The sequence below is a fragment of the Leopardus geoffroyi genome, chromosome B4, assembly GCF_018350155.1.
Source record: "Leopardus geoffroyi isolate Oge1 chromosome B4, O.geoffroyi_Oge1_pat1.0, whole genome shotgun sequence".
In the NCBI taxonomy this organism is placed as follows: Eukaryota; Metazoa; Chordata; class Mammalia; order Carnivora; family Felidae; genus Leopardus; species Leopardus geoffroyi.
The window spans coordinates 61,230,021-61,257,134 of record NC_059341.1 but is presented as its reverse complement, the minus strand read 5'-3'; the positions used below and the strand labels follow the sequence as shown (position 1 = coordinate 61,257,134).

The following is a 27,114-nucleotide window of genomic DNA, read 5'->3' as shown; positions in this document are numbered from 1 at the left end:
CCCTTGGTAAGCTAAGGCCTGTCTAGACACTTTAGGACTTTCAAAAAGCCTTCTGAATAAAGACTTACCAGGGACCCTAAATCTTTCAAATTTGTTCCCATCTAGTCTCATCCTGTGCTTGGTTTCCCAAGTCTTGGGAAAAGGCAGAGCAAACATCCACAGAAATTATGGAAAGACTTCTTCACAGCCTGGCAAGAACAACTGTGTCCAGATACCAATTGCTGCATGGATCAGGAAGACGTCCCCTAGTGAATCATCCCCACCACTTCCTGAAGTTCACCAGGATGTCTGGAGGAAATGTGTCACCTAAATGTAACCCAGTGCTCTTTTGTACTGAAAGACAGGTTTACACAATCCAAATAAAACAAAGGGAAAATATATGTACTGCCAAGTTACTCATCACCAACTTCACATTTAGATAGAGATGGTCATAGCCATCTTTTCAGTCAGGCTAGTCTTTCATTGGCTCACAATGTCTACAGAGTCAAGACCAAATCCTTGACTTTGACATTCAAGACCTTTCTCATCTTATCCCTTAGCTACTGTTCAAATCTTACCCCCTTTTATTTTCAGTCTTTCATGTAACAAGGATAGCCTGTTTCTCCCTCTCACATCACAGAGGTGATTCCTGCTTCTGAGCCATACTCACTCTGTACTCCATTTTCTCTTCTATTATCAACACCACATCCACGGCAAAGGCCAAATCTCTGTGTTCAATATTGTGGGATATAATTTGTACTTCATGTGAGTACTGGATCCCCAGAATCCCAGGTGAAAGAGGTACTCAAAAGACTAAAGTAAAGCTGTATATTAAAGGTGTGAAAGTGCTACAGGACATAGATTACAGGATCCAAAATGACTTTACAGAGAGCCTAAAGTTGCAGGGGTACCCAAATGGGATAAAGGTTTACACCACGCACTTCAGAGCTATTTAGGCCTATGTCCAAAATCCTGGCTCCCTGTGACTGGAAACAGAGTGCAGGCGTTACAATCAAACAAGTTAGTTTGATGCCTAACCATGCTCAAAACCGTATTTGTAGCCAATTCTCCTGTCTTGCTCAATCAAATCTCTCGTATTCTCCTTTTCTCACTGCCAACGGGATTGAGTGTTTCGACCTATTCATTCATTTGGGCATTTAATCACATATTGATTTTCACTGTTTAAATATTCCAGAAGTGCATTTTGCCTCCTCAAGAAGACTTTGTTATCAAAGAATGGATTCTTTCAAATAGACCCTTGGCATTTTCAAATTTTAGGTTCAAGGTCCCTGACAAGTAGTACTAGCTTAGCTGAGAAGCAATTTAAATCATAAGGGTGGACTGTCTGGGTAGTTACATAGGGCCAGTCAACCATAAACATCCGTATTCCAGCACGGCTTTGTGTTCTGCCTATAAAGTAACTCATATGAACAGACTTAAAACTTATTTCTTTCTGGGATGCTCAGAAAAAAAAGCTCAAGGCTAGGGCTAATGATAGAAGTAAAAATCAAGTTAAGCGGTACAAGAAAGGGAAGACTCTTAGCCAAAAAAATAGACACTAAAGAGTTGAAGAAATTACATATTGTAGTATATTTGCAAATCTGAGGTTGGACAAATGGCTTGGAATCCATCCTTATGCTCTAAAAGGGTTCAGTGTACATCATACAGTGTTCTCACAATACCGAGCACCACGCGGTAAATACTAGCTGAGTGGATAATCTGATAATCTCTGATGTGCCAAAATCTTCAGTGAACCCATTTTCTAAGCCAACATCAAATTCAATGTAGTCAGATTTCCAGTAGGGTTCCAAGATCTCAGTATTTGCAGTGTGTACTGCCTTATTACATCAAATAAAGCCCACATGGTTTTAAATTAACATGTTGCTTCACAATCATATTTGTAGCGTTTAGTAATGGCTTGCCTTTTTTTTTATTTTTTTTTATTTTAACATTTTCATGCACAGCTTTCTTGGCCAACGCTGGCAAATTATTTTTTTGCTTCCCACAGAAAGATTCTAACTCAAAGATTCTAAGCAATTTTGGAATTCAAAAGTTGTTATTCTTTGAAAGTTTTGACTGAATTGATTGAAATGACTAAGGCCTGCCATGAAGTTTTATATAAAAATAAACATGCACAGTTGCTTGCGACATGAGACAGTGGGGCGAGGGTGAAGGAATGAACATGGCTCAGTTTCCTAACACACCAACTGTCCTTTGTTGCAAACACTTTTTCATACAAAAACTATCATGGGCTGAAGTTAAATTTTACATAACAATATATTCCAACTTTACATAACAAATATTATGGGCTATAATGTGAATTTTACCCAACAATGTATTTTAAACAGTTGACTTCAATTAAATTTTGGGCAGGAAGTTTAGAGTAGACATTCCCATTACTTACACATTTCTTGGAGCATAAGCATAGTTTTATAGAAATCAGAGATTGCTGATTATAGTCAGTCATGTCCTCAGTGGGAAAAATATTCTATAAATGTTCTGAAATATGTTCTATCCCTATTGAAGGTGTAGGAGAAACAACTGCACGGCCCTAAAATCTTGGCCCCCATACCCAAGAAATGTTATAGAACCAAGTACTTCTACCTATATCATTAACTAACGTGTTACCGCAAATATCACTCAAAAAATCACTCTGATCCCACAAGCATTCTTAAAGAGCATTCTGAACTAATGTGAATTTGTATAGTAATTGTTTGAATACAAACAATGACTTCAGTCCATTGGTATATAACACGTTATCATGGCAGTAGAACTCTATGAACCAACATACCCCAGGGCACTCATCATAGCTCTGGAAAGTAGGCTGGCCTCTAATGAACTCTGTCACTGCTGACCCAGCAGAACAGTAAGGACTCTTTCCCTTAAATTGCCCCATGCAGAATCAATCTATTTTCACTGTCAGACTAGGGCCATGATCTCTGCATCACGTGTATTTTAGAAATACATGTGGGTTAACTGACATGTCCTAAGAATTAAGCTAGTGAATTTTAAGAAATTATTAAAAGAAAAAAACCTCTCTCTCTCTTTCTTGGCCTGCTTTCTTATTGTAACAGAGCCACATTGGAAGACGCTTTTTTCCAGGGTAGAATGGCACTGGCAATGGTTTACAAAAGCCCGAAAAGTCTTTTAGCCCTTGACCTAGCGTGTCATATTATTTAAGCTAAAGTAAATAAATTGGGCAAATGAGCAAATAATTTATATATATAATATTCACAATATTATTTATAAGAAAAAAATGGCAACCATTTAAATGTCTAACAATAGTGCCACTGAGGTATATCCATCACACAGACTATTAAGCAGGCCAAAGTTGTAGAGGTGATTACCAATGGTTAATGACACAGGACATTCATGATGTATTAGTTGATCCATTTTTTGTAAACATATACATTAAACGTCAGGAAGGATACTGTCTATGGTTTTCAACACCTTCTCCTCCATCACTGAGCCTACAGTAGTCTACCAGTCCATATCTTTAGACAGGGGTGAGGTGTGTGGGATGAAAAGAGAGGTACACACGTTTTTTCAAAACTTCCCCCACGCCCAGGGTCCCTGCTGGGTCTTCTGCCTTTCTCTGGATACACGATCATACTCCAACCTGCTCACAGTGGTATTCTCTACATGGCAGAATTTCAGATGAATGTGATTTTATTTTCCTGTTTTGCTTATCTATATTTTATAATTTTCTTTTTAATTTTTTTAACGTTTTATTTATTTTTGAGAGAGACAGAGTGCGAGTGGGGGAGGGGCAGAGAGAGAAGGAGTCACAGAATCTGAAGCAGGCTCCAGGCTCCAAGCTGTCAGCTTGGAGCCCCGATGCGGGGCTCGAACTCACGAACCGTGAGATCATGACCTGAGCTGAAGTCGGACGCTTAACCGATGGAGCCACCCAGGCGCCCCTATATTTTATAATTTTACAATAAAGAGTATTTCTGCCAAAGGGAGCATGATGACTAACAGTGTAGAATATGGGACAGATCAGCCTGGGTTTAAATTTTTGGCTACATGATCAAATTACTTAACCTAAGTTTCCCATTCGACAAATGGGCAAAATAATATTACAGCAGTCTTTTTATTAGAGAAGTTAATAGAAACTCCATATTGGATAAAGGAAATGATTATTATGTACTATATAATACAAATTTAAGTGTTTACACCTTAAAGAAAAAAATAAATCCAAACCCCAGTCTCACGGGAAAAAAAAATATTAACAAAAACATAGGAAAAATTTTATTTGCAATGGTAACAAAAATGCCTATTTAGCAGCCCCAAGTTACCATTTTACATATACCAAGCAAAAATGCCCAATGCTCAGTTTCAATGCTGTAGTGAAATTGCTGGTCATTCATTGTTAGCGGCACTATATTTAATATGAATCTTTTAGGAAAGCATTTAGGCTCTATTGCAGTAAGAGTTAGTAATTCCTCCAACGAATTTATCTGCAGGAAATATGTGCCTAAAGCAAAAAGTAATATGCAAAAAGATGTTCATAACGGAATCCTACATAACAGTAAGTAACTGGAAATATTTGAATATCCACTGTTAAAGGGACAGTAAACGTCATACTGAAGACCATGGAGAAACAAAATACACCTTCAAGTGAAAACAACAGAATTCAAAATATCTATACTCTACCCCTAAATAAAACATTTAGACCTGAGCACAAGAATAACTGAGGTGATGATAGTGCATGGGGAATAGGGAGGAGAGGCTTCTAGACTGAGGGGCAGTGAGTACAAAAGCGGAGTTATAGCTCAACATGGCGCCCTCAACAGTTGGATCAGAAGACATGGTCAGTGGGCCATGCCAACTATGTCCATTGCACGGTAGATAACACCAGACTTCCTATTTCTAAGGAAGGAAGACCAGATTTTACTAGTAATTTCATGAATGGATTGAAGCCAGCTAGTCACACAAAACAAAAGAGGTCTCCGAAGGAAGCCTGGGAGCTCCACTGCCATGAGGCATCCTCCATTCCTGGTGTCCTGCCAACGACTGCAAAGTATTACAGTTTACATATACCCAGGCATGTGGATGGACGGATTATGTTATTATAATTTAACCAAAACAACCTCCATGAAATGGACAAGCGGTTTTATAGGACCCACAGATGGATGATAGTATCAATAAGGTAATAAGCACAAGTGAACATAAACTCGTGAATCTGATACCTCTACTTGTTCAAACCACACAACCATACAGTAGTCCTTGTCCCTCTAAAGATGACATTGTCACAGTGAGAAAGTTTTCTCAAAGAAACATGTGCATTCGGAAAACAGAAGTTTGAAAATATTTCCATCATTATGACATTTTCCTCGCAAATAATGTCACATCCATCAACTGCTCCTATCTGTACTCTCTAAAAATGTAGACACAGAATTTTCTAATCTGCCTTACAACTTACAAAATTAGGACTTTTAGTTTTTAAAGTCCTATTAAAAATAGGAAAACACAGCATGTTCCCATTCTTTCATAAAGAAATGATTGAAGTTCTTTCTTAAAAGGGCAAATAATAGTTGCCATGTATTGAGGGCTTACTGTTTATTGGGTCAGGCACTGTTCTCAGGGCTCGATGTGTGTTAATCGCTCAGTCTTTAACACTATCCCTGATGCAGAGACTATAATTATTACAATAATCTTATTTCAGAGATAGAGAGACTGAGACACAGATTATACAAATTCCAATGTGGTAAATAAACAAGACAGGATTCTAATCTACATAACTGAACCCTAGAAGGTCTGTTCTTAACCACTCTGAATACTGCACTAGGTTACAATTTACTGGCTGATTTCAACCAAACCTTTGTGCAGCTGATGGATAAAAATGAACAAGCAGTCAACAATGCATGTCTCCCATTTGGATCCGCATGTACTTGAGATAAACTAACTTTTTCAATGATGACAACTGAAAAAATAAGTATATGAATAAACTGAACTAGAAACAGCGTAATTAGTGTATCACAAAGTGGAAATAGATTTTTTAAACTAAGGCAGCAAATGCAATCATATTATTCTCACTAAAATTATCACTCAGAAAAAAAATGCCAAAAATTAGAACACTGAACATTAATGAAGATAAAACTATTTTCCAAACATAGTTTTATGTCTTTGAATTCCTACTTTTGTGTTTACAATATCTAATATGTTAGTGTGATAATGTATATGTTAATTATATAATAAGTACATGTACTGGAGGAGAGGCTCACAAATTTAATGACAGCAGTACCCTGGCTCAAAAGTTTAGAGATACTGCAGAAGGTTTTAAAGCAGGAGAAAACAATGAAATTTGCACTTCAAAAAGCTCCTCCTGAAGGCAACATCAGAGGATGAATTTGCCGCAGGGGTGCAGCTACTGGTTCCTGAAGGCCTGAGCTTGGCAGTGACAGGGAGAGGAAAGCTGAGAAAAGCATTTAGGACACTCATCAGTCATGAAGGAACAGAAGTCAATGATGACTCTATGGTTTGTGACTTGTGGTGACAGGGAATTCAGAAGAGAATATAAAATCAAGTGTATGTGTTGGGATGGGGGGGAAGGGGAGCAATGATAATTAAACTCTGATCGCATTGAGATCACAATGCCCTGGAACCATGGGTGAATGCATCCGAGGTAATTGGAAAAAAGGGGCTGGAAAGTTCAGGAAAGAGCCTGGGCTCATTCATGGGGGAGCTTCATCTGTTTATAAGTGGTTACTGACAAGGTAAGTTTCCAGAAGCTCTGGAACACGTAACACATTTAAGAGGTTGAAAGAGATGAGCTTGGTAAAGAAACACATAGTATTGGCAGCCTTACGTTCTACAGGAATAAGTGAATAAACATAATCAAGTTACAATTAAGCTGTCATACACAACATACCATGTCATTATAAGAAAAAGTACATTTTCCCTATAAACCTTGATTTTAAATAGTCAACAAGTAAAAAGAATATAAAAGTGCCTAATGGGATTAAGAATAAAACCTCCCTAGGACCCAGAAAACACAAAAAAATAACTTCTGATGCTACTCTTGCTACATTTGATTAACTGCCTGGCCAACACTGATGATTCCTCTTTCCCATGAGGACCCTACCAGCCCTCCTTTGTCGTGATATAAAGATCGACTTTGGCTTTTTGAGGCAACTATGGATACATTCAATGTCTTCTCGTAAGGGGAAATAAAATCTCAACTGAAAGCAAACTTTACTACATTTCCATTGCCCTTCAAATTTTTTATAATGTAGAATTTCTCCATAATGATAAAAGGATATGAACTTTATCTTAGGTCTTAGTGTCCTGACGAGGATAAAACCTCAGGGAGGCTAATCAACCCTCTCTGACTTAAAAATAGTACCACACGTTGAATTTACCAGCTCTTTTTTTCCACAAGTTTTTATTATGGACAATTTTAAAGATCTACAAACATAAGTGGATTAATACAATGAATGCCATGCACCCATTACCAGCTTCAACAATCACTCCTCATGGTCAATACTGTTTCATCTATGTTCTCTCCCACCCATACCTCCCATATTACCTCGAGGCAAGTCCCAGAACCTGTATCATTTCTTCCACAAATATTTCAGTATATGTCTCTAAAAGATAACATAAGTTTAAGACTATTATCCTAAAATTAGTAACAATTCTTAATGTTAGGAAAAGGAATTTCTATTTCAATACCATCACATTTCCAGTCAATGATCACATTTCCAATGGCCCTTTGAAAGTCATGTTTTATTTATTTTTTTTAATTTATTTGGAGAGACAGAGATAGTGTGCACGTGTGCATATGTGAGCGGGGGAGGGGCAGAGAGAGAGAAAGAGAGAATCCCAAGCAGGCTCCATGCTGCCAGCACAGAGCCGAACATGGGGCTCAAACTCATGAAGCATGAGATCATGACCTGAGCTGAGATCAAGAGTCAGAGACTTAACCAACTGAGCCACCCTGTCACCCCTAATAGTCATATTTTAAAAAACCACTTGTTTGTTTGCATTAGGATCTCATCAGGGTTTACCACTATGGTTGACTGATAGGTCTGTTAAGAATTTTTTAATCTACAGGTTTCCCCCTTCATCTCTTTTCTTTCTCCTTGAAGATTGCTAGGTTGAAGAAACTGGATTTGTCCTGCAGAGTATCCCACAGTCTGGCTGCATTGGCAGTACAGTTTAACAATTTTAGTTCACCTTTAAAATTCAGGTGGTGAAATTTTTTCCTGCCTCTTGTTGATATAGATACCCCACGGTGCAGTGAACAAAACCAGCATGCTTTTCTATTTCTACTGACATTAAGTAATATGGAAAACAACCTGAGAGACACTATTTAAGGATGCTATAAAATTATCTTTGGGGCAGAAACAGAAGCTGGGCCCTGGACTTCTAAAGTCATATTTAGGTCATAGGAACAGGCGCAGGTAACAAATGTTCCAGACCTTCCCCTTCCAACTCCCCCTAATAGTATAAAGAGGTCAGGGTGGGCTCTAGAACAAGCAGGTTAGGGTGATTCCCAGCCCCCCCACTCTCCAGCTGTGTGGTCTAAAACACACTTCCTTAACTTCTCTGTGCTTCAGGGCCCTTATCCATAAAATGCACATAACATACTCCACACCTACTGTGTGAAAATACAGCAAGCTAATTCAGAGAAGGAGCTTGGCACTCAGCAAGCTCCCCCCAAAAAGTTGTCATCGTGATTGTTTTTAAGTTACTGTCCCTAATTAAAAGTGAAAATCTCCCTCTCAAAACTAAAGCTCAACTTTGAGGTACCACCTCTTTTCTTCCCCCACTAAGGGATGACTCTAAATTGAGTGTTATCCTAAAGACTTTTTGCCTCACATGAGTTCCTGCCAATTTCTGTCTATAATGGTACTTCAGAAGAAAAACTACCCTTGCTGTGGGATAATACATCATCCATATTTTGCAAACAGCAGGAGAATCAGCTGTCTTTGAACAGTCAGAGAACTAATCTTCTTGGCTATTTAAAACGCATTCAAGTGAGAGACAGATTTTTTTTTCCTTAGACTACCATGTGCCAAACATGGCATTTAGCACAAGCAACTTCATGAATCCTAATCTGTTGGGTTTTAAAAGGGGAAAATCCAATGGTTTCATGTTTTAATTATTAAGAACCTGAAAGTTTTCATTTAAAGTATGTATTCAGAGCCTACTACTGGGTCACATGCTATGGGGGGTTAAAAATTAATAACAGGGCACAGTCTCTGGGAAAAAAAGTCCAGTAGGAGAGAGGAGGGGTTTACTAATGATCTATAATGTAATAGAACATAATACAATGATAAGTGTCACATGAGACAGTCAAATGAAATGCTAGGAGAAAAATCAGGTGGGAAAAATAAATGAGGGTAGATAAGGGGAGCCTTTTAAGGAGGTAACAGGTATGATGAAAGACCGGACAATGTGTAGGACTTCAGTATGCCAGAGGAAGGATTGGGAGAAGCAAAAAGAGAATTTCAGACAAAGGAAACTGGAGCAGGGGGGCTGAAGGGTGGGGGCATTCAGGGAACAGCAGTAGCTCTGGCTGGAGTGTAGGATGTGTGAAAGGCAATGAGAAAGGAGGCTAAGAGGACTCAATGGGACTGGATCCTAAAAGCTCTCAATGAGCAGTGGTGAGGAAGCTGGACAGATAAGTAACCAAGAGGTTTTGAGGTTTTCTGAACCAGTGACTGGCACAGTTAGAACTGTGTTTCATATAAATTATTACAGATGCACAGAGGTGAAGGGAGACGGCCATCTGTATCTTAATTCAGAAGTCAGGCACCTCCAAGTCAAGTCAAGAAGAAAGCAAGCTACAAATACCAGCTATACTTTGGACAGAGAAAATAGGACTTGGTGACTCAAACGACAGACCTGAAAAAGAACTCAAAGTCAGCTCCAAAGCTTTGAACCTAAATGTCTGAAAAAATAGTGGCACCATTAATGAAACTGTAAGTCAGTTCAAAGAGCTGGGATTGGAAAGCAGTGACACAATGAATCCCATTGGAATATGCTGACTTTGATGTCCCAGCAGAACACACACAGCAGGCCACCATAACCAACAGCAAAAGTGTGTAGAGAGGGCCAGTGAGAGAGTCTTGGAGAAGTAATACGCATAGGATACCTCTCCTCACTTCATGTCACCACACAGGCATTTTATCATCTCACATCCTCACAAGAAGGGGGGTACAGCACGGGAAGAATTTTGAGACCACATTCATTTAACTTATTACAACATACTGTCATAATTGTCCTATTTTATTATCAGTGGTTATAATTAATCTCTCACCGTGCCTAGTTTATAAGTTAAATTTTAACCATAAATATGTACCTATAGGGGAAAAAATAGCATATACAGGGTTCAGTACTATCTGTGGTTTCAGGCAACCACTTGAGGTCTTGGAATACATACCCTGTGGATAAGAAGCACCTACTGTGTTAGGTTTTTTAGGAAAGGACATTCTGAATATTTTAATGCAAATAAAAGGGAGTGGAGAGGAAACAACTGAACACCTCCTTGGGATTCTCTCTCCCCCTCTCTCTGCCCCTCTCCCTGAGGCAAGAAAGAAAATGAGTGGCCCTGGAGACAATAAATGGTGGTCAGTGAAAATACTGAAATACGAAATACATTGGTGGGGGGCGGGGAGGGAAGGAAAGCGGAGCTTGAAAACCACGACGACTAGCTGTCATATTTGTTTTGTCGGCCTATAGAGAGTTTCAAACACTGTGACTGAGACTTGCAGAGATTTCACCTAGAAAATCAGAGATCTGATTCTTCTAGAGAACACAGAACATGGGCCAACTGGGCCCCAGCTTCCATAGGCCAACAACTGCTGCTACCCACACCTGAGGCGTGGCTGGCACCCTGCGGTTCACCACAGTCCCAGCCTGCCACCACATCCATTTTAGTCATTTCAATGGCTCCTCTAGGCAACGGCTTTGTGACCCCTGACCCACATCTTTTCAACAAAAGAAGGCAATGATGTCATCCTTACAAAGTCAGTCGGGGAGTATAGACTGAGACTTGAAAACTGTGAAAAAATATTGTAATAGTCGTGGAAGGAAATGGGTTAGGAAGTCCACGGGAGATGAATTGTTATCTATTAGTCTGATGAAAGGGAGCAGTGATTCATCACTTTGCCTGGCAGTGCCCTACAGCCTGGACACAGAGGTCACGGGGCAGTCCTGGTATTGGGCAGGAAGATTAAGTCTGGGGTGCTGGGGAGACCTCGGTGAGGAGACTGGCTAGGACCTGCCCTTGGGTGGGGGAAAGGGAGGTCCGATGGTGCTGGTGGCCTGGGAGAACAAAGACACATCATGGGAGCAAAGAGAGACCTGGAAGGTAAGGTAAGGGTTTTCCCAGAATTTTTCTGGCAGGAACTTGGAAGTATCATCTGTATAAAAACATTAGAGGACAGACAGACATCAGAGGCTAAGTGGAAGAACTGAGAGACTTGGGAAGGAAAGTAAAAGCAAGTATAAATAGTGCAAAAGGGAAAAGTTAGCCTTGCAAAAATTTACCTTTAGTGGATCTTCACCTCCCTGCTGTTCAACTCCTAGAAATTACATGGAATAGATTTCCACTTATGGAAAGGAAAAAAACAAAAACAAAACCAGTGAAACATGACCAGACTTCATAAATCATAATGAAGTAAGTTCAGAGAATTATATTTTTGTGAAATGAGCCATATCAATGTTAAAGACAACAATTTTTAAACTACACACTTGACTTCCCTTCCAATATCCGCAGGTACGATTTTGAAGATAAAAAGTACACTCATTCTGGGGTGCCTGAGTGGCTTAGTCGGTGAAACGTCTGACTCTTGATTAGGGCTCAGGTCATGATCTCACTGTTTGTGACATGGAGCCCCATGTCAGTGCGGAGCCTGCTTGGAATTCTCTCTCCCCCTCTCTCTCTGCCCCTCCCTCGCTTTCGCTCAAAATAAACATTTAAAAGTAATACAGTCATTCTTTGTCCTTAAATACAGAGGATTCTATACATTATCTTGAGTTTTAAAAAAGGAAGGAGATCGGAAGTTCAACATTTAACAAATTCACAATGTCTCACACAGCAAATGCATGTAAAAAGGGAAGAAACCCAGTGTTCATGACCTGCCCAGTGCCTGAACCTTTAGGGTCTGTATATTCCTTAAGTCCCTTTATGTTTAAAAGAAACACACACACACACCCCAAAATGTTAAATGCAGAGAATAATTCTTGAAGGTTACACCCAGACCAGTAGTCTGGCAGCTCTGGGCAGAGAACGGTAATGGGTGGAGGTGCCATGACAGAGCACAGTGGGGGACCTTAAGCCTCCACCTTCAATGCCAGTTACTTATTTTTACATTGAGAATGCATTTCCAAATTTAAAAAAAAAATTTAAACTTTAATAAAATGAAGCTAAAGCAACCTTTCTAATAATCAAAGAAATGGAAATCAAAACAAGACCCTTTCTGGGGCGCCTGGGTGGCTCAGTGGGTTAAGCACCCTACTTCGGCTCATGTCATGATCTCGCAGTTCGTGGGTTCGAGCCCCGCATCGGGCTCTGTGCTGACAGCTCAGACCCTGGAGCCTACTTCAGATCTGTGTCTCCTTCTTTCTCTGCCCCTCCTCCACTCACACTCTGTCTCTCTCCCTCTCAAAAAATAAACATTAAAAAATTAAAAAAAACAAAACAAAAAAAACACAGCACGACCCTTTCTTTCATGGGCTTGAAAGCCTACCGCACAATATTCGCAAAGGCGTGGGAAAACAGGAAGTCTAACAGTGTGGCTGCAGTTGTTCTTCTCTGACAGATAATGCAAGTCCATGGCACAAAATCTAGAAGGTACAAAGGACCTCTTGTCAAAATTCAGTCTCCTTCCCTCCCCTATGCACCAGACACCCAGTTCCCCTCCTTGGAACCAACTATTGGTAAGAGTTTCCTGGGTGTCCTTCAGAGGACCCACTAAATCACGGGAGGGAGTGTAAAACAATACCCTTTATTGAATGACAGTTTAGCAGCATCTATCAACATTTAAAATACACACATACCTGTTGCCTAGCAACTCCATCTATGTGCCTACATGCTCACTGCAACATTTTAGAGGTAATGAGTAACTAGACACCATTTAAATTTAAATAAACAGAGTACACCCACCCAATGGAACACTATGTAGTCATTACAAAAATGAGAGAGGGAAAAGAGGACGCTGCTAAACAAAATACCAATGTGAAAGCATTTTTATAAACCAACCAAAATTTCTGGATATACGTATGCGTGTTTGGCCACTATCATGTCTGGGAGGATATTCAAACCATTTCTGTTAATTACAGACCATTAGAAATGAGAAAGGAGTGACAGAAAAGAGAAGGCTTTCATTTTTTAATACTATATTACTATGTGAATTTCACAATGAAGACAGACTGCTTTGGTGACTTAAGAGTTTTAAGAATTGGGGTGCCTGGGTGGCTCAGTCAGTTAAGTGCCCAACTCTCAGTTTCAGCTCAGGTCATGATGTTACTCTTTGTTATTAAGTTCGAGCCCCAGGTCCAGCTGCGTGCTGATGGTGTGGAGCCTGCTTCGGATGTGCTCCCCCTCTCTCTCTGCCCCTACCCTACTTGTGCTCTCTCCTTCTCTCTCTCTCAAAATAAACAAACTTAAAAAAGAAAATATTAAGTGCTCAACATCACTCATCATCAGGGAAATACAAATCAAAACCACAATGAGATACCGCCTTACACTTGTCAGAATGGCTAACGTTAATAACTCGGGCAACAACAGATGTTGGCGAGGACGCAGAGAAAGAGGATCTCTTTCGCATTTTTGGTGGCAGTGCAAGCTGGTGCAGCCACTCTGGAAAACAGTATGGAGGTTCCTCAAAAAACTAAAAATAGAACCACCCTACGACCCAGCAATGCACTACTAGGCATTTATCCAAGGGATACAGGTGTGCTGCTTCGAAGGGACACATGCACCCCCATGTTTATAGCAGCACTATCAACAATAGCCAAAGTATGGAAAGAGCCCAAATGTCCATCGAGGGATGAATGGATAAAGATGTGGTAGATATATACAATGGAGTATTACTCAGCAATCAAAAAGAATGAAATCTTGCCATTTGCAGCTACGTGGATGGAACTGGAGGGTATTATGTTAAGCGCAATTAGTCAGAGAAAGACAAATATCATGTGACTTCATTCATATGAGGACTTTAAGATACAAAACAGATGAGCATAAGGGAAGGGAAGCAAAAATAATATATAAACAGGAAGGGGGACAAAACATAAGAGACTCTTAAATATGGAGAACAAACAGAGGGTTGCTGGAGGGTTGAGGGAGGGGGGATGGTTAAATGGGCAAGGGGCATTAAGGAATCTGCTCCTGAAATCACTGTTGCACTATATGCTAACTTGGATGTAAATTAAAAAATGAATATTTAAAAAAAAAAAAGAATTTTAAGAATTAAAATAAAGCTAACAGAAATCCATTTGCATAGATGAAGGTGGCATCTGTAACAACATCCTGCGTGTATGTTATTAAAAAGACAAAGATACGGTAGGTGCACACTTGAATATCCAAGGATTGGCCCAGTGAACGAATGCACGATTATACAAAGGATGAATGGGAATCCCGTGTGCAGAGGAGTGCAAGAGTCCCAGAGCTGGTGAGGGAGGCAAGAATGGCCTAGCCACCCATAACATGCAAGTTTCTTTCTCTTCTTATAGACCCAAATTCAACTTCCATGACGTGACTGAAAATATTGGAGGTGGACAAAGAAAGGTGATAGGCATGGCAAGAAAGACATCTAATAAAAGTATTCTTTGGGGCACCTAGTTGGCTCAGACTGTAAGTGAGTATACACAACTCTTGACCTCAAGGTTGTTAAGTTCGAGCCCCATGCAGATATCACTCAAAAATAAAATCTTAAAAGAAAAAAAAAAGGGGGGGTGGTATTCTTGAACACAGGAATTCCAAAAGATCTCCAGGAATCTTCCTAAGTCCACTTTCTAAATTTTAGCCAGAAGCCAAACTTCCTTCCTGAAAAGGTGGGCATCAAGTGTAGAAGATAAACTTTAATCCAAGAACATGCAGTACATTTGTCACGAGGACGTGCAGCAGAGATGAAAAGGCTGACAAGGCAGAGTTAGACTACTAGAATGTATCAGTGTCCCTCTATCTCCAGTGCTGATCAAGGGAAAGGATGCGTTCACTGATTCCATGGAAGTTTCCCAGTCTTGCCGGCAGATAAACCCCTGAAAAGCAGAATGCCCTACAAGGCAACATTCATTCAGAATCGGATGAAGGTTGGTAAATGTCTTTTCCAGCAGCTATGCCCCAACGCTCTTCAGATGTAGGTCTTCTCTCTCACACTCCCTGGATTAGTTTTCTGTTGCTGCCACAACAAATGACCACAGATTTAGCTGCCTAAATACCATTTATTTGTTATCTCACAGTTTCTGTGGGTCAGCAGTCTATGGCCCAGCTGGGTCCCCGCTCCAGGCTTCAGAGGCAGAAATCAATGTGGTGGCAGGGCTGTGTTCCTTTCTGGAATCTCTGGAGATGAGCTCATTCAGATTGTTGGCAGCATTAATCCCATGTGGCTGTAAGACTGAGATCCCCTTTTCCTTGTTGGCTGTGGGCTGTGGGCCGGGGGTTGGCCACTTGGCTTGCAGCCTCCTTCAAAGTCGGCAATGGCAAGTGAGCCCCCTTCATGTTCCTCCCTGTGGGTCCCCCTCCCTCCACTGCCTCCCTTTCTGCCCCATCTCTCTGACTGAATCTTCAGCTTTTCAAGGCTTATTAATTACTTACCTTGGGCTCGCCTGGATAATCAAGGCTACCCTCCCTAACTTAAGGTCAGCTGACTATTGATCTTCACTCCATCTGCAAAGCTCCTACACAGCAATACCCAGATTAGTGTTTGCTTGAACAACCAGGAGACAGGCAGGGCATCCTAGGAGGGCGTCTTTAGAATGACGCCTACCACGTTCGTTTATACTCTGAAGTGGAAAAAATAATGACCCAAGGATTCCAATCTACCTGGATTTTTCAGAGTATGATAATGAACTGGCACTGGTTTTACATGAATTATTTTGATCAAACCTACAAATAACTCTGAATAAATATTATTACAAACACCTTTATAATCAACAAAACTATGGCTTAGAAGTTAAGTGAGAACACAAGAGCTGGAAGTAGAATCAGAATGAAATCTGGTTTCAGCTATCTAAAAAAGCTCATTTCCTTTGATATTTCAGAAAGCATGGCACAATTGTGACTTTAAAAAAGGAGTGGCTGCAGGGCGCATGGATGGCTCAGTTGGCTAAACGTCTGACGTCGGTTCAGGTCACGATCTCACGGTCCGGAGTTCGAGCCCCACATGGGGTTCTTTGCTGACCGCTCAGAGCCTGGAGCCTGCTTCAGATTCTGTGTCTCTGTCTCTCTCTGCCCCTCCCCCATTCACACTCTGTCTTGCTCTCAAAAACATGAATAAACATTAAAAATAAACAAAAATAAAAAAGGAGTGGCTTAGTAAGGATACTGATAAGGATACTGATACTTAACAGGACTTAGTAACTAAGTGGCTCTATAAGTTAAAGATGGAGGACAAAATAAAATCAAGCCCAGCTACCACTTAAAGGACAAACTGAGGATTAAGAATTAATTTAGGGGGGCCACCTGGGTGGCTCAGTCGGGTAAGCATCTGACTTCAGCTCAGGTCATGATCTCACAGTCCGTGGGTTCAAGCCCTGCATCGGGCTCTGTGCTGACAGCTCGGAGCCTGAAGCCTGCTTTAGATTCTGTGTCTCCCTCTCTCTCTGACCCTCCCCTCCTTGCTGTTTCTCAAGAATAAGTGTTTTAAAAAAAAATTTTTTTTTTAAAGAAATTAATTTAGGGGCCCCTGGTTGGCTCAGTCGGTTAAGCGTCTGACTCTTGATTTGGGCTCAGGTCGTGATCTTTCTGTTGGTGAGATCGAGCCCCACATCAGGCTCTGTGCTGATGGAGTGGAGCCTGCTTGAGATTCTCTCTCTCCCACTCTCTCTGCCCCTTTCCCACTCATGCTCTCTCTCTCTCCCTCTCTCTCTCTCTCTCTCAGAAATAAACATTAAAAAATTAATTTAAAACTTATTCAAAATTTAAAAAATTACAAAATAGCCATATAATGGGATACTAGTCCTAACGCTAAGGAGGCCGCAAAATACCGTGTATATGACTGTGCATGTGTCTGTGCACAGGCATGTATATACGTTCACACACACACACACTCACTTCCACCTACTTTTTATTCAACAAATAGTTATGCAGCATCTCCTAAGTATCAGTTGTTAGTTGCTAGGCATAAAGCAATAAACAAAGCCAAGTCCCTGCCTAGAAACAGCAAATAAATAAACAAGTGAAAGTATAAGAGATAGTGATAATTCCATGCAGAGAAGAAAGCAGAGTGAGGGAAGAGGGAGCTCAGAAAGGAGGGATGTTATTTTATATAAGCTGGTCAAGGAAAGCTGCATTGATGTAGTGCCAGCAGAACACAGTCCTGAAGAAAACGAGTGAGCCATTCAATTCTACAGGCAGAAGGAACAGAAATTGCAAATGCCCTGGGGCAGGAGTAGCTAGCAGAATTAGAGGAAAAGAAAGGAGGCCATTGTGGCTGCAACAAAATAAAGGAGGAGGGGAGGAGCTGGAGGAGAGGTCAGGAAGTTAGGGAAGGTGGGGGTGGGAGAAGATGCAGGAATTTTGTGTCACTGTGAAGACTTTGGATGGGATTTCCTACTGAGGAAGATGAAACCTCATCAGAGTTCTGCACAAAAGAAAAATGGCACCATTTTTCCACAAATAAAGAACTGAAGTTCAACACACCAAATCTAGTAATAATTACCTCCCTACGATGAGATGATTATTTACAGACTTCCGTTTTCCAGTTGTACTTATTATTTTCAAAGAAAAGTTTTGGTGCATAGGATCTCACGTTAGTTTTTAAGGGCTCCAAAGTGAACCTCACAGTGGCTCTCGTGGGACAGAATGGTTAGGTTCTCCAGCTCTGGACCAGGAGGGCTGGATTTGGTTACTGATTCCGTGCCCATTCAAGTTGCCTGACGACTATCTACCTCAGTACACTTAGCTTCACACTGAGGTACTAATGCCCGCCTCATCTGACTGTCTACAGGTAAGTCAAACCCTCACACAGTACTCAGCTCATAAGAGCACCCCTCCCCCCCCACCGCCTCCCGCAGAATGGTATCTGTCAGTATTACCTCCAACCATGTCCCAACCAGATCTGCTTTAAGGAACAGCTAATATGTTAGGAGTAATTGAGAGCATGCATTGGGCACAGACCATGTGTTAACCTGGGCTGTTTCCTTTCATCTACTCTCTGCAAGCTGCTCTCAAGGATGATACCAGGCTAATCTAACTTAATACCAAAAACCCATACTGACAGAATCCATTTGGCAACAAACACCAAATCCAAACCAGCAAGACAAAGAGACTCACTTTGCGTTCAATTCATCCTTGAGGTTTTGTGAACTCATCTCTGAGGCAAATCTTTCCATTCCTCTCAAGTTTTTCAGACAAGATTTAAAAAACAGCCAATAGTTTGAACTGAAAATGCAGGATAACGGACAGCTACTTGAAAACCGAGGGGAAAACCTCGGATTTTCCAAGACTAACAAAACAACATCATTTTACACAAGAACAAACTTCTGACTACAAAATTTGAAAACACTCAAATACACAGAAATTTCCACGTATAATACATACCTATCATGTCAACACAGATTCTCTTGGCAGATAAAGAATATTACACAGACTTTATTCTATCACTACCGAAAGCCTCAGTCACTGTCATCCGACATTCTAGTTTAAATGGCGATTTTAGTGCTTTGTTTTCTGAGGAGGAGGAATAAACAACTTTACCATCTCCTGGTCTATGTGTCTGCTCTAGAGAATGTCAACTTGGCCCAATTACATTTCTTTCTCATGTAGGGAAATAGCAGGGTTTGCACCACACTGGTGCTGTATGTGTGCAGAGAAATTTCACCATTTAATTTTCATGTCTGGAAGGAAAGGAGCTTATAATCATGCTGCGAGGTATAACTATAATTAGGTTTCAAATACCACAGGTATCCCTATGATCCAATTTAAAAATAACAGAGAGTTCTGGTACTGTATTATTGGGTTGGCTTTTTTTTTCCCCCTTGAACCATCACATTCCTCAAACCTCAGGAATCACGAGAAAACCTTACCGCTGAAAAAGTGTTTTTAATTAAAAAAAAAAAAACTAACACAAACTGTTATTAATATTTAGCACCAATAACAATTTCATACATACGTGTAGATGCTTAAAAATCATCACTATGGCTGAGTTATACCCAGCAAAATAGGTTAATGGCAAGTTTAAATTAACAAGCTTAACTTTATTACCTCTGGTGATGCTAATAAGATTTTACAATAACACAGCTTCCTAACTGTGAGGCCACACGGTGTACATTACACATGGTCCTTTACACTTATATTTTGCAGAAGATGAAACACATATACAATTTATAGGTCTTACTCAAGTCTAAGCAGCAGTTTTGTGTTTGTGTGTTTTTTGTGGGAGGAAGGGGAGGAGTATATACTCAAATGTTTTTCCCCAACCACATTCAAAAATTGAGTAAGATAGTTCTTGCCCTATATAAGATAGTATGTTTGATACGTAACATGTGATATTCTATATAATTACACATATGCCCTCTTTTCTATACTGCTCCCATTCTGGGAAGGAGACAGAAAATGAAAACAAGCACTCCCAATTCTTGGTTGTATGATCTGATTACTAGAAGTAGCCCTGTTCATTTAAAATCAGTTAGTGTGGGGCGCCCAGGTGGCTCAGTCATTAAGCTGCCAACCTTGGCTCAGGTCATGATCTCGCTGTTTGTGGGTTGGAGCCTCACATCATGCTCTGTGCTAACAGCTCAGAGCCTGGAGACTGCTTCGGATTCTGTGTCTCCTTCTCTCAACCCCTCCCCTACTCACACTGGCTCGCGTGAGCTCTCTCTCTCTCTCTCTCTCAAAAATGAATAAACTTAAAAAAATTTTTTTTAAATAAATAAAATCAGTTAGTGGTTCTAAACACCAAATAATACTGAAAACACCAGGAAAGCGTCTAGAGAAAAGACAAATCTACAAGACACAGAGTATGTAAGCATGCTAATCAAGCATTTGTAAAATATCAAATGCCTAATAATCTTATTCCAAAATATTTCAAGAGCCAACTTCCACTCAAACATACCCACTGCATTACAAAAATCCCATGAATGTATAAATTGTACACGAATACCCAAAGTCATACAGAACATGGTAAGGCCTTGTTGACTCAAAAAACTGACTCCAAGAAATAAAGAAATAGAGCTTCAAATAAAATGGGATCCCTTAAATAACTGAGTAATTCCCAGCTCACAAGATTATAAGAAAACAAACAAAATTTGAGAATCTATTTGGAAATCTGTAGGGGAGAGAGAACTTTCCTGAGCACTTAGAAATTTAAGAAGGCAGTTCACATTCCAGTAATTCCAGGTTTGTCCCCAATAAATCTGTACCACTCATTGTTCATTAAAAAAAAAAAAAAAAAAACTATGGGTGGCATTTAACACTTAGATAAAATGTAATATGTCCACAGTGTTGGAAATCTTTTGTGAACTGACCTAACAGTAAAAAATAACAGGAGTATAGAAGCTAATATTCAAAAGAAAGAGCTCTTTTACGTAACAAATACACCCATGTAAAAATCTCTATCAAGTATCATTCTACAGATGGTTTTAAGTACTTGGTAACCACCTTCACATTTTAATTTTTCAGATTATTCCTGTTCCTTGTACAAAAGTATTAATACCATGATGTTACTCCTCAAAACTTTAGTTTGACACAAAAAAAGCTCAGCAAGAGAAGAAAACATTTTCCTTCATGAATTCAAAAATAACTCAAGCTATGAGATTTCTAAAGCAGACTCCTTTTTCTTTTTCCTAAAATACATATGAAGCCAGTCATGGAGGATTATCAAATAACATGACTTGATGCAATTTCAGATTCTGAGATTAAACAAAATCCAAGCTACTTGGCCAAGTCAGTAAACAACTGGACAAAGCTGAGTTTTGGGGGAGGGGAGAAGTTGCCTAAAAGGGACCTTGGCGATTTTAAGACTCTTAACTCCTCTTTCACCCCCTTCCCTCCAAATACATATGCCAGAGCAAATGTAAAATAATCACTTCGCTTAGAAATGCAGGCCGACACAGATTAATTTATTAGCCTCCAACAATCCAACAATTCCAAGAAGTAACCAGTTTGAAATCTGAAGCAGAGAGGTTAGATGATTTATTAGTAATTCTGTAAGTCATTCTTCCAACTTGCTCTCTTCTGGTCAACGTTGGATGTTAGGGCTGTGTTTGTCTAAAAGTACCATACAGAAAGAAAATTGTTCCAAAGCAAGACAAATCTAGACAGAATGAAAGTTTCCTGTTCCTTCGGTAAATGGTAATTCTAATGTGGACAATATTCAAGTCTTGGGAGAAAGAAATAATCAACAGGAGATTCCATTTTGAATTCCTAACTCCTTTAAACCTAACCTCATACAAATCTTTCACAAAATCTGTGTAACTTATAATGCAAGCTAAGCCCACAACAGCTAGTCTTAAACCAATGTTCTGGGTATCATCAGGATAGCTTCTGTTTGGTGATATCTCAAAACTGGTTTTTCAGTCTGTAATAATAAATGTTACCATTGACAGAGAATGGAAATACTGTTAACGATTAAAGTCTCATAGTTCTTTCAGTATTTATGTGTCTTATTAAAACACAAATATGCTCTTTGTCACTCCCAGATGGCCATGGGAATGTCCATATTAGCCATCTGTAGGTCAAAAAACCTTAGAGTTAGCCATGTAGGAAATAAAAAAACCTACACTGGACCTTTGGTTTCTCCAGCAGAAACCAGAGTGTGAACCATAACAAGATGAGCAAAAAATGAGCAAAAAATACTTTACTCTAAAAGCAATACATGTACTCAAGGAACAGTTTCAGTCAATGGGCTAATAGTTCATATCAAACTATTCTGTATTCACTATTCATAATTCAACATAAGTTTTCACAATTTAAGTTCTAAACACTAAATGTAAGTTTAACATTGACAGTTTTTTTTTTCAATGCACAGCCTATTTCAACCATAAGGCTATTTTTTAAGTTATTCATAATTTTATGTAAAATGGTGTTCAAAAAGCTTAAAAGAATAAATACACTTGGGTCAGGAGATAGAGATCAAGACAATTAACATAAAATAGGGGCTTCCTCCTTCCCAAATAATATTTCTGAAAAAGATCTGAGTCAATGAAAATACAAGCTTGCCAACAGGTAAAAAGTTTTAATTCGGTCTTTGCAGTGCTGCATCATAGCCAAGTGACCGTTACTCTTTAGAGAAAGGGGAAAGAGTTGGGTTAAAATATCTTTTGCCTTCAATCCTGATTTATGATTTCCTCCACAGAAAAGCACAATTTCTGCCAAGCAGAGAAACACAAGGCTTAACTTTCCATTTGGGGGGGGCGGAAGGGGAGGGTGGACCCGGTAGCAATCTTTTTTTGCATAAAATAATCACTTTTATGTAGCTCACTCATGCAAAACACAAAACCAAACAAAGGCATCAGGGATCTATAGTCCTGGCAGGATCTGCAAAAACAAGAAACGAGAAAAGCCATGTTAAGACACATTTCCAGAGCTTTTTCAGCTTTCATCAGAAACCATGGCCTGTGCCACAGACAAGTGATGCCTTTCTTCCACCATCCTATCTCTCTGAATAAAACAATTTTTTAAAAGAACCAGAAGGAACCAGCTATTTTACAAAAGCACAGAACCTTATCAAAGTCTAAATGTTTTCTGACGCATCTCAACGAACCCCCACCACCTCCTTGAAATGACTATACTCACTCGGGTACTGGAAGGGCCTGCCTTCCCTGAGTCATTTTGCCCACCTCACCCCAGCCTCATCTCCCTGGAGGACTGTCCTCAGGGATCAAACAATACAAGCTCTTCTGCTTGGCAAGCTGACAGAAGTTTTATAGTAGCAGTCCTGCCTCCTTTAACTTCCTAGGACATCAAATTCCAGTTCTTCAAAACACTCCTAATAGGTCACAATTTCCAGATCTCTGGTCATAGTATCTCCCCACCCCAAAGCTGGCAACGTTCCAACGTGGCACCATTCCTTAAAATGGAGCGGATGGGGTCTAGCACAAGAATCTCCAACACAGAGCACAAAGGGAATGTTCTCTCCAGGAAACTGGACACTAATTACATTATATCTGCTAAATGTGGTAAGGTTAACTTTCCTTAACTCTCCATTGCCACAGCATCACATTTGTGCTCAGTGACAACCCCCAAGACGCCTTCGTCAAACCAACTCATCTTCATTTTTACTTTTTTTTTCTAAAGTTTCTTTCTGAGAGAGAGAGAACGCGCACATGAACAGGGGAGTGGCAGACAAAGAGAGAGAGAGAGAATCCCAAGCAGGCTCTGATAGCACGGAGCCTGATGAAGGGCTTGAACTCATGAACCATGAGATGATGACCTGAGCTGAAATCAAGAGTTGAACGCTGAACTGACCGAGTCACCCTGACGCCCCTTTAGTTGCCTTTTTTTTTTTAATTTTTTTTTTAACACTTATTTATTTTTGAGACAGAGAAAGGCAGAGCATGAATGGGGGAGGGTTAGAGAGAGGGAGACACAGAATCTGAAACAGGCTCCAGGCTCTGAGCTGTCAGCACAGAGCCTGACGCGGGGCTCGAACTCACGGACCGTGAGATCATGACCTGAGCTGAAGTCAGCTGCTTAACCGACTGAGCCACCCATGCGCCCCTTTAGTTGCTTTTTTAAATATAAATTCACAACATAACATATAGCCCTGTGACTTAAAATAGTACCAGCTTCACTTCACCATACCATCTCATAAGGATTATTTTCTGAATTCTGTCGCCAGTGGTCTCTTCCAGCTTTGTTTCAACCATCACTCCCAATTACTGATAAAAAATGCTGAGTAAAAACTCTGTGGTGAGCACTTCGAAGTACCAAATCATTTCCTCCTAATGCACATCTTTCTTTACTGAAGAAAATACCAGTTTTCCTAAAGCAAGTATTTTAAATAGAATGAACAGCTTCACCAGGCTGAGAAATCTGGTGAATGGCAATATGTAAGGAAGGAATAATCAATTTAAAATCATTTTTGTTACACAGAGCATGACAGCTACCTCTACCAGCACAGACGTCTCTACTACAGTTGTCTTGATTACACCAGGCTGTGTGTTAGCTCCAGAATGGAACAGAAGTCTTAACAGGAGTGCCAGCTAATGTCTACAAGTTAACCAGATGGGAACTGTTAAATACTCTTGGGATCAAATTTGTTGAAACACTGGTATTCCCAAAAGTCACCTTCTTGTGCCTTGTTCAGTTCTATGAACAGCAGGTTTATTCGAAGCACAAGCAAGAGCTGCTTATCAATTGCCTCTTTAATTAGTTTTTTAAGTAACACACATGGGATGCCCTGGTGGCTCAGTCATTTGAGCAGCCGACTCTTGATTTCAGCTCAGGTCTTTCATGATCTCAGTTGGTGAGTTCGAGCCCCAAGTCAGGCTCTGCACTGACAGTGTGAAGCCTGCTTGGGATTCTCTCTCTCTGCCCCTCCCCCCTCAAAATAAATAAATACACATTTAAATAAATAAATAACACATATAATTCAGAAAGCACTCTCTAGTTGTTCAATTTGAAGGACTGGAGAAGGGAAGAGAAGTAGGAACTATTATCTGATTTTTGGCATCTCAACCCTATTCCAACAGAGGATCTCTCCGAAAATGTTCTCAAAGGTATGGAGAATTACTAAGGGAATCAAATGAGGGCCAGCAATGTCAAAGATGTGAATGGCACTCTCTGGAGTCGTGCACGCTGAGTCCCTGAGCATAAGGCCCAAAGTGACCAATGTACTTTTGAAGGGACCTTTTCCTTACCACAGATAAACTGTGTAGACAAGAATTGTTTTTTATTCAGCTCACAAATCACCAATTCATAGGAAACCCATTACCCATAAAGAGTTAGGCACACACCACAAAGGCTCCTTGTGGAGAACTCATCAAGCACCAGGGACTTTTCCAACACATCTCCAGCATTTTGGTGACATCCACAGAGAGAAAACTTTACTGAGCACTCTTGGGTTTCTGCAGGCTGATCCATCAAATCAGCTCATATAAGCAGATGGGTTATCCAGCAGGAAAGCCAACGGCCTTCATCCTCTGGACAGCTAAGAGAGCAGGAAGCCAGAAAAGGCTGGAGAAGAACACTACACAACAGGTTACAAAACAGCATTCACACAGAGCCCTGAGGAGCACATTCCCCAACCCAGCTGGACTGAGTGATGACAGAGGCAGTATTGAGGGAGAGATCAGACTTGTCAGTCACCCACTCAAAGTTCTGCTCTCTTCCTATCACTGTAAGTCCAAGTTCATCTTTATTTTCTTTTTTTTTTTTTTTTAATTTTTTTTTTTCAACGTTTATTTATTTTTGGGACAGAGAGAGACAGAGCATGAACGGGGGAGGGGCAGAGAGAGAGGGAGACACAGAATCGGAAACAGGCTCCAGGCTCTGAGCCATCAGCCCAGAGCCCGACGCGGGGCTCGAACTCACGGACCGCGAGATCGTGACCTGGCTGAAGTCGGACGCTTAACCGACTGCGCCACCCAGGCGCCCCAAGTTCATCTTTATTTTCAATGTCCCCCAGCCCCCCACCTAGGGCAGTGACCAGGGCCATGCCATAGCATATTAAGTTCAGTGTTACCAGACAGCCCTCAGCCAGAGGAAAGAAGAGCCTTATACCCCTGTGAGACAGGGACTTGGAGTCACAACTAGAATCCCACCTTGGTACTGTGGGCTGAGTATGAATACATTTTTCCTCCCCCGTCCTCAGCCCCATCTGAGGGCTCAGTCCCAACCTCAATGTTCCATCCCACAGCTGGGCATCTCTCAGAGCAACGCCAACAGTCATTCTCTGCTCCGGGCATCCCTCCAGTCAACCTATACACGGGGTCAGTGTTCCTGACCGCAGTTCAGAACCGCTCGGCTAGACACTCACTCTGGGAATGACCGTCAAGGATTATCGCAGCAAAAGGGCATCTTGACCCAAAATCAACTGCAGTTCAATTCTCTCCTTGACAATAGGTCTGTCTATTCAAAAGATGTGGAAGGAAAATGTTGCTGCCTTTGAAATGCAATCTGCAGGTGATCTGAATTTAAAATATACCAGCCAGGGGCGTGCCTAGGTGGCCCAGTTGGTTAAGCGTCATTGAACTTCAGCTCAGGTCATGATCTCACGGTTCATGGGTTCAAACCCCATATCAGGCTCTCTGCTGTCAGCACGGGAGCCTGCTTTGAGTCCTCTGCACCCTCCTCTGCCCCTCCCCCACTGGTTCTCTCTCTCTCTCTCTCTCTCTCTCTGTCTCTGTCTCTCTCTCCCTCTCTATCCCTCCCTCCCTCTCTCTCAAAATAAATAAATAAACTTTAAAAAAGAGTACCCATCTCAGTTGTCTTATTGGTGAAGAAGACAATATAACAGTATCCACCTCAGAATAATTGTGAAGAGTCCAATGCTCTTATGAAAGCACTGCCACATCATAAGTAGTCCATAAACACCAACTATTATTACTGCTGCCCTTTCAAGTCCTAACACATTAGCTGTTCTCCTATCTGTGCTTGTTTTATTTCCACCAACCAGATCGACAGCAAGTTCTTGTGTGTAATGGGACAAAAAAAAAAAAAAAAAAAGAAAAGAACATAAGCTTTGAAATTAGGCAAGAATGAGCATCTAGGTTCTTCTATTTACTTCATTACTTAAAAAGATTTTTTTTCACATTCCAACACGGCTGAAATTGGAATGGGTCTTACATTCAGTGAAATTGGGGATTATCTCTGATCTTGAGCAAGTTATTTCATCTCTGTGAAACTGGTAATATCACCTTCCTCTCTCAGTGTTGTAGGAAGGCACGATAACATCATGCAAACCCCAAACACACAGCAGGCAGCCCTGGTATACTGCTTCTGGGTCCACCGTCTTGTACACAAAAGATGCTTAGGAGGTGAATAAATATTTACATGTATTTAACCGAGCACCCATTATC

The 27,114-nt window shown here is 40.6% G+C and overlaps 1 protein-coding gene across 29 annotated transcripts in view; it reads right to left on the bottom strand.

Moving 5' to 3' along the window:
• Positions 1-27,114, bottom strand: part of PPFIBP1 (PPFIA binding protein 1) — a 173,431-nt gene that overhangs the window by 122,329 nt on the left and 23,988 nt on the right. The gene's annotated exons all lie outside the window — the stretch shown is intronic.